The 14,830-nt window shown below is 30.6% G+C and overlaps 1 pseudogene; it reads right to left on the bottom strand.

Moving 5' to 3' along the window:
• Positions 1 to 5,442: 5,442 nt before the first annotated feature.
• On the bottom strand, positions 5,443 to 13,377 carry LOC114729943 (rust resistance kinase Lr10-like; annotated as a pseudogene).
• Positions 13,378 to 14,830: the final 1,453 nt, after the last annotated feature.

Raw genomic sequence — 14,830 nt, 5'->3', positions numbered from 1 at the left:
CATTGTTCATGACCTGGTCCGCTCTGTGGAGCGAAGTCAAAATGAGAAATGGAAAAGTTAATTAATTATCACATCATGGAGAAAAGTCTATGCGCAAGTCTTATTCCAAAAATGTCCCTATCTCCAATAATTTAATTTTGACGTTCACTCATATGAGACTCATTTTACACGCTCTCAACCATAGGAACTGTGATTAGGGGAGAGATTCATGATAATTAACTTCATATTGCGAAGTAATTTATTTATGTGTAAAATTCTCTTGAAATATAATTGTGATTTGGGGCAAAATCTAGAATGTTAAACTATTTTAAAACAATTTCTCTTAGTAATTGTAAAATGGCTAACAATAAAGTATATTGCTTCCAATCTCTAATATAAGAGCTAGTTGACTAATTTGAGTAGATTAAAAAAAACTAGTTAATTTAGTTATCTGAAATAAATATTTGTTATCTTTCCTAAAATATCCTTACTAATTAAACATATTGGTTAGAACTGCTATTATTATCAGGACTGTCTTAAAAAAATTGAATAAATATAGAAAGATGAAGATATCATCACATTATGGAGAGAAGTCTATTAACTCCCAAGTTGTGTGGTGTTCTTCACGCTGTCCATTGACTTGGTCCACTCTGTGGAGCGAAGCCAAAATGAGAATTGGAAAAGTTAATTAATTATCACATCATGGAGAAAAGTCCATGCATAAGTCTTATTCCAAAAATGTCCCTATCTCCAATAATTTAACTTTGACGTTCACTCATACAAGACCCATTTTACACGCTCTCAACCATAAGAACTGTGATTACGGGAGAGATTCATGATAGTTAACTTCATATTGCAAAGTAATTTATTTATGTGTAAAATTCTCTTGAAAAATAATTTTGATTTGGGACAGAATCTAGAATGTTAAACTATTTTAAAACAATTTCTCTTAGTATTTATAAAATTGCTAACTATAAAGTATACTGATTGTGATCTTTAATATAAAAGCTGGTTGATTAATTTAAGTTAGTTGAGTTAGTTATCTGACATAAATATGTGTTGTCTTTCTTAAAATATCCTCATTAATCAAATATATTGGTTAAAACTGCAATTATTGTAAGACTATTTTTAAAAAATTAAATAAATATAGAAAGATGAAGATATCATGACATCGTCAAGAGAAGTCTATTAACTCCCAAGTTGTGTGGTGTTTGTCGCACTGTCCATTTACTTGGTCCACTCTATGGTGCAAAGCTAAAATGAGAAATGAAAAAGTGAATTAATTATGACATCATGGAGAAAAGTTTATGCCAGAGTCTTATTCCAAAAATATCCCTAGCTCTAATAACTTAATTTTGACGTTGACTCACACAAGACCCATTTTACACGCTCACAACTATAGGAATTGTGACTAGGGCAAAGATTCATGACAATTAACTTTATATTGCAAAGTAAACTATTTGTGTGTAAAATTCTCTTTAAAAATAATTGTGATTTGGGGCAAGTCTAAAATGCTAAGCTATTTCAAAACAATTTCTCTTAATATTTATAAAATAGCTAACTATAAATTTTACTGCCTCTGATCTCTAATATAAGAGTTAGTTGATTAATTTGAATATATTAAAAAAACTAATTAAGTTAGTTATGTGAAATAAATAAGTGTTGTCTTTCTTAAAATATCCTTACTAATCAAATGTATTAGTTAGAATTACTATTATTATAAGAACTATCTTACAAAAATAAATAAATATAGAAAGATGAAGATATGATCACATTATGGAGAGAAGTCTATTAACTTCCAAGTTATGTGGTGTTTGTCACACTGTCCATTCACTTGGTCCACTCTATGGAGCAAAGCCAAAATGAGAAATGAAAAAGTGAATTAATTATCACATCATGAAGAGAAAAGTCTATGCCTAAGTCTTATTCCAAAAATGTCCCTATCTCCAATAATTTAATTTTGACGTTCACTCATACAAGACCCATTTTACACGCTCTCAACCATAAGAACTATGATTAGGGGAGAGACTCATGATAATTAACTTCATATTGCAAAGTAATTTATTTATGTGCAAAATTCTCTTAAAAAATAATTGTGATTTGGGACAAAATCTAAAATGTTGAACTATTTTATAACAATTTCTTTTAATATTTATAAAATGGCTAACTATAAATTATACTGCCTCTGATCCTAAATATAAGAATTAGTTAATTAATTTGAGTAGATTAAGAAAACTAGTTATGTTAGTTATTTGAAATAAATAGGTGTTGTCTTTCTTAAAATATCTTACTAATCAAATATATTGGTTAGAACTACTATTGTTATATAACTATCTTAAAGATGGTTGCTTGCTAGATTTTATTCAAATGGCACATCACCTCTAGTCAACTAAAACTAACGGCAAATGTAAGGTTAACAAACAGAAGGATTAACGCTAATTATAAAACAAAAAATAAGGATCAAATAAAAAGAAAAAAAACTATAGGACTGAATCAAAATTAAGTAAAACTATAAGGACTTGTAAATTAATTTTTTCAAAAAAATAAATATACAAAGATGAAGATAGCATCACATCATGGAGAGAAGTCTATTAACTCCCAATTGTGTGGTGTTTGTCACACTGTCCATTGACTTGACCTATTCTATGGAGCAAAGCCAAAATGAGAAATGGAAAAGTAAATTAATTATCACATCATGGAAAAAATTCTATGCCTAAGTCTTGTTCCAAAAATATCCCTAGCTCCAATAACTTAATTTTGACGATGAGCCACACAAGACCCATTTTACACTTTGTCAACCATAAGGGCTGTGATCAAGGGAGAGATTCATGATAATTAACTTTATATTGCTAAGTAAATTATTTATGTGTTAAATTCTCTTAAAAAAATAATTGTGATTTGGGACGTATCTAAAATGTTAAACTATTTTAAAACAATTTCTCTTAATATTTATAAAATGGCTAACTATAAATTATGCTGCCCCAGGTCCTTAATATAATAGCTAGTTAGCTAATTTGAGTAGATTAAGAAAATTAGTTAAGTTAGTTATTTAAAATAAATAGGTGTTGTCTTTTCTAAAATATCCTTGCTAATCAAATATATTGGTTACAACTATGATTATTATAGAGACCATCTTAAAAAAAGTTAAATAAGTATGAGAGATAAAGTGAATTAAATCTTATATTTAAGATTGAAATAAAAATAAAATAAATTTTCATATTAACGATATGAGATAGCACTTTAGGGGCTTAAGCACGAGGTGTCTACTAGGTCCTCTCAACCCACGAGGCGGAAACCAGTGGGAGTGTTCAAAGTCAAAGACTATCAAGTGAGAAGTGAGTCCAAAACATAGCGGACTTACATTGAAAGACGAAACACATTGATTCTCCTTGGAGGAGTCCAGGGCATGATATCTATATATATACTGGCCCAGGTCTATCATTAATATTATATACGAAATCCAACGTGGGTATATATTACCAATACAATTCCATTTCTGCTGATCATAGGAGTTAGTCTAGTAGAGAGAATTAATCCCTCACAATATGAGCAAATCATGATTTAAATTCTCATAGGAAGATATGCTCATATTTAATGTCCAACAATGCTTGAAATAAGATTGCCTCCAATAGGATGATGTCTTGTCATCTAACATTTTGTTAGAAGCTTCAAGGGCATATATTATTGCAATTCTACTTGACATCTATTATTAATAATAAATGGCATCAATTTATTTAAGCTTAAAGTACAAGAGACCCTGACATTTTCTAGAATAAGTCTTAAAGATACAAATTAAACATTTCATTAAATTTTGGACATTGTTTTATAAATAGAATGGGGGAGCAAAATCTCAAAATATCATTATTTGAAGGGAGAATTACAATTAAGTTCTATGAAAGAAAAAAATTACAAAAAAGTCTCAAAAATTGTCATTTCCATTATAGGACTTGTTATTATAGGCTGTTCATGTTATTATTAAGACTTTTTAGTAATTATTTCTCTTCTATGAGACTTGATTGTAATTCTCCTTTCAAAATATAATATGCAAGTTAAGACCAAAGTCAGACTTTACAGGTTAAAAATTTAAAAACCCAAAAAAGAAAAAAAAAACGCTGTGCAGCAATCAAGTGAGCTTTTTAATATAAAACTTGTAGAACTTGAGACTTCTGACTCTAAATCTTCACATTAACATCATCTCTAGCGAAGCCCGAATTGATGCGAGGTTTTCATTTGGTGCTTATCACAATAATAAGTACCATGTGCTTATTATTATAATGTAATTTAGACGGTTCATAATTTGATATGAATAGTTTAGATTTAAAATTTTTAATATGTAATTTTTTATGTTAGTTATGAAATTGTTTTTATTTTAAATTTTGTATTTACTAAAATAAAAAATTAATTAAAATATATAAAAATTTAATTTTAATCTAGAACATCCAAAATCAATCTAGATAGTCTAAATAATGATCAACACTCATGTGGACTGTGCTCTGCCCCCAAATTCACAAATGAAACTGATAATTTTATATGAACTATTAAACTAAAGTGTTAATAATTTGTTAATATAAAAATTATATCTTAACAAAAGTACATATTATTTTTTGCTAAAAAAAAATAAAAGCACATATTATTTGACAATGTTCTCATTTAAAACTTGTTTTAGAGGATAATAACATGTGATTTAGATCTTTTCTGTAAGAACACATTCTCTTGAAGAATACATCCTCAGTAGTTCAAATAAGTTAACTGAAAGGGTTAGAAGAGAAACAGAACTTATTTACGTCATAAATTAAGGAACTTGATAAAGAGCTATGCGATTTCAACACTTGTTCTTTGCCAGACAAGACACCTTAAAGGACATATATATCTGATTTTACTGATAAATGATACAACCTCCAATTCTTAATATAAAATTTTATTTGACTTTTATTTTGGTCATAAATATAAGATCCTAATCCAATTTGTCTCTCATATTTATTTATTTTTTAAAGATATTCCTTTTAATAATAGTAATTCTAACTCATGCATTTGATTAGTAAGGATATTTTAAGAAAGACAACACATATTTATCACAAATAACTAACTTAACTTATTTTCTTAATCTATTCAAATCAGTCAACTAGTTTTTATATTTAGAATCGGAAATAGTATGTTGTACCAATTCTTCGGAAAACATACCATAAAAAGACAAGCGCTTCTTTCCATAATTTATCCCACATATCAAATAAAAATGAAAGTCTAATATCAACTTCTCATGCTAATAAAGCAACAAACCCCCCCCCCCCCAAAAATTTCTTATTCACATTTGCGGTCTCTGATACAAAAGCAAAGATACTTGTTGGAAGCATCACTTGTCTCAACAAAGATTAATATACATTAGGATCAGTAGATCGCTGGTATCCAACATAAATTTACTATATATATATATATATATATCTCATATCCTAATTAAACATGCTTCTAAGCGTAGACAGACTTGTTGAACCTGAAAGATTTTGTTGGTAAATTTAGTGCATATTGATGACACTTCTGAGGCAATTTTGAGTCTTTCTCGTCTCCCTCTGGCATCTCTACAATTTCGTCCGTTGAGGAACATTCTTCAGGCTCAGATGATGTAATCATTGAACTTGAATTATTATCATCATCATCAACTGCAGGCAAATCTTGCGGATAAAAATAAGGCTTTTGAGGCAATTCTAAGTCTTGCTCTTCTCCTTCAAGCATCTCCACAACTTTGTTCATTGAAGGACGATCACCAGGCTTGGTTTGAATGCACCACAACCCAATGATCATCATTTTCCTTGCCACTTTCATTTCTTCTTCTATTGCATTTTCTATGTTGATTTCATTTCCTTCGTTTAGTTGATCATATACCTAGAAGGGAAAGTAAGATTGACTTAAATGTTCAACCAGCACATTCAAATTCTTCCTTCTCCCAACAATATCCATCAATAGCTTTCCAAAACTATAGACATCGGCTTTATAAGAAACTCCACCCACATTCCTATAGAATAGTTCAGGAGCTATGTATCCTATAGTCACTCTTGCTGTTGTTAGAGATACGACACCATAATATGTAGGATAGGGTCTGGCAAGGCCAAAATCAGAAATTTTTGGGATGAACTAGTCATTGAGAAGAATGTTGTGTGGCTTTATATCAAAATGCAAAATTTGCATGTTGATTCCTTTGTGTAGATAGTTAATACCACGAGCTACTCCAAGAGAAATGGCATACAATTGATGAAGATTCAAGGATTGTTCATTGTCATTAGGTTTAGAGAATGTGTATTTGTCAAGTGACCCATGTAACACCTCATTTAATTATATCCACATACACGATAAAACACTTTATTTAAAAGTCCATACGTATTTCTAATACTCCAAACATGTCATAATTTCAAAGTATTTTTCTAACATAACAAAATAAACGATCGAAGTCTTATAGTCATGGCAAATAAAAATATAATATAGCATGTACTTAAGGAGCACAGAAGCCGTTATGGCTCACTCCATCGGTGCCTTCCTTTGATTCCTACTAGATCATTCGCCTGAAAATGTTAATATAAGGAATGAGATCAAACATCTCAGTAACTACTAAAATTCTAATCTATACAAGCAAACCATATATAATATACAAAAATTCGTTTATATGTGTGTGAGTATATATTTTGTGTATGAAAATTAAGGATGTATAGATTCAACTTAATTTCATTTTCAATTTAACAATATACCAACATTATTTTCCAATATATCCAAAATAATGTAATATGCAACCTCCCTCATATCACCGTCCACCCTTATACAGCTGACTAGAGCCATAGGTGTAACATACTTTTCAAAGAGAGAGAGAGAGAGACAACTTTCTACCGAATTTGGTGGAAAGTTGTGGCATTTGACTTTGAAAGTAGAAGTTGGGAGAGGGTAGTAAATTAGAAGAATAAAAAAAATGGAAAGAAGGGTGGTGTAAGGTTGAAAAAGGAGAAGGAGTATTAAATGGAGAGAAGAAAAAGAAAAGAAGGAACAGACAAAGGAAGAATGTTGGGAAAGAGTAGCAAATGAAGGTGAAAAATTGGCAATAGTATTAATTGAACAAGGGAAAAGGGAGGACGTAGGTTGGAAAAAAAAATTATAGGGGACAATATAGGTTGAAGAAAATAGGAAGGGGTGGTGGAAAGAATTAAATGTGCAGGGTATTATATACCGTTATCTCGGTTATCTTTTTCCAAGCCAGAGGAAGAGAGCACGGAAGAGGAAGAGAGGTGAGAGAAGAGAAGGAGGGAGTGATAAGAGCTGCAATACGTGATCTGAAAGTTAGGACAAGCTTTGGGGATCATTTAGATACACAAAGATACTTCTTTTTATCAAATTTTCATTATACATATTTTTACTTAGAGATTTATATTATTAGTTTCATTATCATATTTAGAGAAAATTTTACCATTTGGATATGAAGTAAATATAGAGTTTTGACAACATATGATTGTAGAAATTTAAAGATACATTGTTAAAGAATTTTAATTGGTTTATATTTGTTCAATGACTGTTTTGAGAATTTTAGATTAAGATTTCAGTTGAAAAATTTGTTATTTAGACTTACAGTATGTTTTTACTGATTAAATTTAAGTTAAATAATTTATTTGAGTTATTTGATGTATTATTGAGATTTTAATCGGTTTGAATGTTAAATAGGTTAAAGATATATTTTTGAAAAAAAATTTTAAGGCTTGAAAAGTTGTAAATTGAGAATTTTATGAAATTAAATAAAGTTGTAGTTTGTTTATAATTCAAAGAAGTTGTTTGGTTTAAGAAAAGGTTTTAAATGAGATTATAATAAATGATCAAGAATTTTAGTACAAAATATTTATATGTTGGGTAATAAAGATATATTTAATTAAGTTATTAAATTTAAATAGTTTTATATGAAAATTTTATTGTCAAAATAATATCATATTTACTATAAATAGAAAAATTTGGGAGAGTTAATATATATTTATGTAATTTTAATTTAGAGGATAGTCTTAGAATTTTAGAGTAGTTTTGAGGTTATATTAATAAATACTTATGTGCAATTTTGTATATTCTTAAGAATTTTAGAGTAATCTTTGTGTGAATATTTGTAAGCTAAAGAGTACTAGGTAACTCTGAAAATTCTTTCTTGTATATGTGAATTGTGTATGATTGTATTGTTAATTTACTAATTTTTATATCATACTAAAATATAATATTATGATTTTTCAAATAAATGTTTTGATATATTATTTGATTTTGTTAAGATTTATTACTATTAATTATTATCAATATTTAAATATATTGATGGCTACGGAATTGTCATGAGTTGCTATTAAATGGTATATAAGTTTTATTACTATCTTATTTTTAATATATTTGAAGATGTATTTATGATGTGACATTATTGGCATCTGACATGCATTGTTAGGCTAAGGATAGAAGGAGATTGCATGAATATAAAATTATCACGTGGTATGTCATCATTTGGTGCACAGTAGATGACACTTGTCAGGGCCCCTTTTTTCCATGTTTTCCTTTGGCCGAGAATTCAATGGAGCTGTGGGACATGTGAAACCTCCTTATTTTATTTGCAAAGGAGGGGAGCCATAGTCCGAGCTTGAGCTCTATATCTTTAGCTGGATATATCTCTAGTATCGGTGAGCTTGGAATAATTCAGTAAAATGGATTAGTTTCTATCAGACTATGTGTTAGCCTATGACTCTAGTCAGCGGTATAAAGGTAGACGATGATATAAGGGAGGCAGCATATTGCATTATTTTTGGATATATTAGAAAAATAATATTGGTATATTGTTAAAAAAAATAAAATTGAGTTGAATGTATCAAATCCGTAGTTTTCATATATATATATATATATACACCCAGACACATATAAACGGATTTTTTTATTATCATATATAATTTGCTTGTATAGGTTAGAATTTCAGTAGTTATTGAGACGTTTGATCTCATCCCCTATCTTAACAATTTTCAGGCAAAGGATCTAGTAGGAATCAAGGGAAGGCACTAATAGAGTGAGCCGTGAAGGCTTCTGTGCTCTTCGGACACATGCTATGTTATATTTTTAATTCTCATGATTATAAAACTTTAATAGTTTATTTTGTTGTCATGTCAGAAATATTTTGAAATTATGAATTGTTTGGAGTGTTAGTAACGTATGGATTTTTATATGAAATATTTTATCAGGTATATGGATATAATTAAATAAGGTGTTACAATAGGCTAACGCATAGTCTAATAGGAATTAATTCATTTTACTAAATTATTCCAAGCTTACCAATACTAGAGATTTATTTGGCTTAAGATATAAAAGCTCAAGTTCGGACTATGACTCCCCTCCTTTGCAGATAGGGAGGTATCATATGTCCCACAACTCTAATAAATTCCAAGCCAAAGGAAACTATGGAAGAAGAAGCCCTGACAAGTGCCATCTATTGTGCACTGAGTGATAGCATATCACGCGGTAATTTATATCCATACAAATCTCTTTCTATCCTTAGCTCAACAATGTATATGCCATATGCAAATAATATTACATCATAAATATATCCTCAAATATATTACTAAAAATAAGATAGCAATAAAATTTATGTATCATTTAACATCAACTCATAATAATTTCAGACCTATCAATATATTTAAATATTGATCATAATAGCAATAAATCTTAACAAAATCAAATAACATATCAAAGCATGTATTTGAAAAATCATAATATTATATTTCAGTATGATATAAAAATTAGTAAATCCACAATATAATCATACACAATTCACATGTACATGAAAGAATTTTTAGAATTACCTGGTACTCTTTAACTTATAAATTATAAATATTCACACAAAGATTATTCTAAATTCTTAAGAGTCTACAAAATTGCACATAAAAGTTTATTAATATAAAACTCAAAACTATTCCAAAACTACTCTAAAATTTTAAGACTACTCTCTAAACTAAAATTACATAAACTCCCAGATCTAGCTATTTATAATAGCTATAATGTTATTTTGAAAATATAATTTACATATAAGACTATTTAAATTTAGTAACTTAAATATATATGTATATATTTCTTAAAATATAAACATTTTATATTAAAATCTCAATTATTTATTATAGTTTCATTAAAAATTTTCCTCCAACCAAACAAATTTTTTTGAATTATAAATAAATTGTAACTTTATCTAATTTCATAAAATTCTTAATTTATAATTTTTCAAGCCTTCAAAAATTATTTCAAAATATATTTTTAACCTATTCAATATTCAAACTAATTAAAATCTCAATAATATATTTAATAATCCAAATAAATTATTTAATTTAAATTTAATCAGCAAAAACATTCTATATCTTTGAATAACAAATTTTTCAGCTAAAATCTTAATTTAAAATTCTCAAAACAATCATTGAACAAATATAAACTGATTAAAATTTTTTATTAATGTATCTTTAAATTTTTACGGTCATATATTATCAAAACTCCACATTTACTCCATACTCAAATGGTAAAATTTTCTCTCAATATTATAATGATACTAATAATATAAAACTATAAATATATAGAAAATATTCATAAAAAAAATTTGACAAAAACAAATAGTTTTGTGTACCTAAATGATTCCCAAAACTTGTCACGTACTCTGCAATTCAACTCGCTTGCTCTCTTTTCCTCTCTGCCTCTCCCCCTCTCTTTCTCTACTTCTCACACAAAGTGAAAGGAAGACAAAAGCCGCAGGTATTTAATATCATGACATTTAATTCTCTTCCTCAATTTTCTTATATCTACACCCATCCTATTTTTTCTTCAACCGTCCCCTTTTTTTTTCTTTCCAACCTGCGTCCGCCCTTTTTCCTTCGTCAATTAATACTACTCCCAATTTTTCCACCTTCGTTTATTACTCCTCCCCAACATTCTTTCTTCATATGTTCCTTCCTTTCTTTTTCTTTCTTCTTCATTAATTACTCTTCCTTCATTTTTTTCTCTCATTGACTACCCTCCCCCAAAATTCTTCTCCAAGTCAAATCCCCCCCGGCTTTCCACCGAATTTGGTGGAAAGCCATTTCTCTCTGTTTTTTTTAACATATTAATAAAATATTACTAATTTTATATATTTATATTTTTTTAAAAAGTATGTTACAACCCAATGTTTCATGAACTCATATACAAGAGCACGCTTTGATCCTTTCACACAATAACCTATGAGTTGCACCACATTAACATGGTGGATTCTACCAAGTACAGCAACTTCGTTGATGAAATCCTGACTGTTGCCTTTGCCCTTATCCAACATCTTGATAGCCACTTCGAAGTTTTCCATTGAACACAGCGCCATAGCTTGCTTTCCCAAGTCTTACGTTAAACCCTTTTGTCATTTTCTTGATTTCTTTATAGCAGTACCTTATAGGCATGGTGCTGCTGTGGCTTTGCAGAAATTCTTCAATGTTGACATGCACTGCCAGATGTCTTCGTCGCCATTTATGGATCGACAGACCAATGACAATTACGATCCCAAAAATTCCTCTACAAAGGCAAAGTATAACTGCTCACGAAAATTTGAAAGAGAAACACACAAAAAAAAAAAATTAGAATGTGGGGGCTGGCCCTCTATCTCGAACTAACACGTCACTTTTATTGTTTGGTTCAAGCCAAGAAATTACCTAACAAAATGATGGCGGATAATATAAGGGCTGCGAAGCAAAGAAAGTGAGAGGTGATGTCAATTTATATCTTGAGCAAATAGCTAGGGCCACATTGAATAAAAGGGAAATTGTAAATATAATTATTTAAATTTAGGATAACAAAATTTGACAAAATACAACTTGTTATTTAAAGTGCACGGTTTAAGATTTTCAATTAAAGCTATGAATGTCAAGAATCTTAAAAATTTTAACATTTGCTTGAAGACAAATTTAGCCATAGAATTATTTTTACGATATGCATAAAAACAAAATTTTTAGGTCACAAAATCTTTTTTAAAAAAAAATTTGAACAGTAAAAAGTTCATCTGACACTCTAATTTAAATATTTTATTTTGAAGAATGCTATTAGATGAATATATACTTTTACAAAATTAAAAAATGTGTCGTGCTAAAAATGTTACAAGTTCCTTACCTCCTACCCGACGGTACGCAAATACGTAGCGAGCTACAAAGTCCTCTGATAATAAAACAACTATGTTAGTAATAAATAATATGGGGGATTTCTCCTAATTATAAATAATTTGCATATAGGGTGAAATGTTTTACCAATGATGGACTTTATCAGTTCTTGATTAAGTTATTATGATGCAAACCCATTTTCAAAAGACTCGATCCCAACACTATTCAAAACTCAAATTGGCAAGTTCACTCTTGATTATACATGTAAAGGAATCAGATTAATGTTTACGTGGGCTTCGATTCTGAGGGACACTTATAGCAAATTCTTTTCAGCCTGGAAGGTATGAACAGGACAAGAGTGAAGATATGTGGATAAAGACAAATGACAGCGAGGGATGTGGATTAAGTTTGTAAAGCCTCTCTCTCTCTCTCTGTGTGCGTATAAAGATGATAGAGTCGGACGCATGAACATTTTAACAATGTCTATGACAGACTCATTTGAACCCAATTCCAGAACCGGAGAATTTGCCTGATTTAAGTAAGGAAAATGCAAGAGTAATGAAGCTACAGCTAGAGTTTAAGGACTTGCCTACTAAACAGCGTAGATGCTTGATTTCGTTTTGATATTCCTTTCCACCAAAAAATTTCAAAGCCATAAAGAAGCATATTGTGGGTGTCTGTGCAGGACCAAGTCTGGTTGTTCTTCGGAGCAGGCGCAGGACGTCATGTATATCAGTTCTATACCAAAATCATCGTCTAACCCCAAGTCACCGAGAGTTTTGCTGCCAACATTCACATGTGAATACAAAGAAGAAGAAGAAGCTACAGAGCCATTTGAAGTTTTGAAGCAAGGGGCTGTGTCCACCAACACGGGGGAATGCACTGGTTTCTGCACCTTACGAATATCATACTCTGTCAGTTGATTCGATTCAAGTTCCACATAAACACCATCGAAAACGGATGGAATAATGGTGGGGCTATATGGATCGTCCCAATAGCTGAAGTTTAAGTCTGTTAAAGAATAGCCAGGCAAGGAAGGGTGATCCGACTCTACCACCCGAGTATCCCTCACTCGGATCGTACTATTCTTATAATTAATGAACACAACATTATACCTCCCAGATTTCAAAAGCATTAATAATTGGTTCTGCTCGCAAGATAGCTCGTAAATGGGGACACCACACCCCTTCGGAGAGTCTTCTAGCCGGCAAGCTCTCCTAACATTAACATCTCCTTCTGATGCCTTGCAAGATTCGTAGGATCCCATTATCAGAAACAACGGCACCAGTAATTGTGCTGCTGAGCAACACATGCTTCTTACCTTCAAGCTTGGTCCCAATTATATATTTCATAGATCCAAAAGTTGCCTGCAGGATTTCTTCTGACGTAACTGCATAATTATATATTGAAGAGTGGACAATAAACTACATAAACTAAAGATCCACAACCATATATTCCTTATCTTCAAGCAGTTGCAGACTCGGGTCCACTGTCAATGATTTATCTGAATCATGCAGGTACGTCATGTGAGGAGATCAGGAACATTGGACGTTTAGGTGCATCAATTTTTAATTAGTTCCTATAACTCATGTTTCTTACCTTAGACTCAAGAGTAAGTAGCGATTACAATTCCGTAATGACGTTTAAAGCCGAGTCCTCAGTTACATATTTCATCCGATCAAAAATTTGCCTGAAGGAATGCTTCTGAGGATGGCACGAGTTTGGCAGCTTCGCAGTACTACACATAAAGGGCTGTGCGCGGCATAATTATTGAAGATACTCAACCATTTATTTCTTATCATCATGACATTGGCATTTTTTCTGCCCGAATGGTCCTGATGCCAACACCTGAGCCCACTTCAATGATTTATCTGGATTGTGCAGGCATATCATGGGACGTAATCAGTGAAATTCGACCCTTATTCCTTGTACTTTGCACCAGTTTTTAATTTAGTCCCTATAACTTCAGAATTTGTAAAACGGTCCTCAGAATACAGCAAACAACTTCTAAAAAAGGTTAAATGTTACTTTGTGTGTTTGACATAAGGGATTTGGTGGCTCCATAAAAATTTTTTAAAATGCATAAGCCAGTTCGTCCATGTTCGCACCATCCGTCCTATCATTTCATTCATTTGATTCGCACCATCCGTCCTATCATTTCATTCATTTGAGTCTGGTTTTTGGTCTTTACTTCTCTATGCAAAAGGTTATTAACCGTGTGAAATACCTTTTGTACAAGTCTTCATTCGATGATATTGTTCCTTCAATGCCTTTGGATTCCATTAATAGATTTTACAAATTACACACACACGTGTTTCAGTCAAGAACACCACAGCTAAATTACAGAGTGTATAAGATAGAGAAGTTATGGCAACACTATAAGATAAATCTGAGAGAAGTATCCTCTCATTATTTAATTAATTTTTTTAATTCACGTTATAGAGAGTGTTAAGCAATGATATACATAATGATTGCATAAAAAAATGATCTAACTAATGAAAAAGAAAATGAGCAATGCCCCCAAGGCTCTGTTCTACTACTACGAAAACAGGGGCTTAAGTGAATGCATGCGTAGTTAGAAACAGATCTACCATTCGACCAAAGTGATCGTGGTAGTGTGGACCTTGTCAGTATATTACTGTCTCATTTTCCCACATTGCCTTGCCAGGGACTTCTATATAAATTTTAGTTAACTTTAAAGAGTAAGAAGGTGTTTGAAT

The sequence above is a fragment of the Neltuma alba genome, unplaced genomic scaffold (assembly GCF_004799145.2).
Source record: "Neltuma alba isolate B1F8T4 unplaced genomic scaffold, ASM479914v2 tig00012694_pilon, whole genome shotgun sequence".
Lineage (NCBI taxonomy): Eukaryota > Viridiplantae > Streptophyta > Magnoliopsida > Fabales > Fabaceae > Neltuma > Neltuma alba.
The sequence above is the reverse complement of the archived record's forward strand: the minus strand, read 5'-3'. Positions and strand labels throughout refer to the sequence as shown.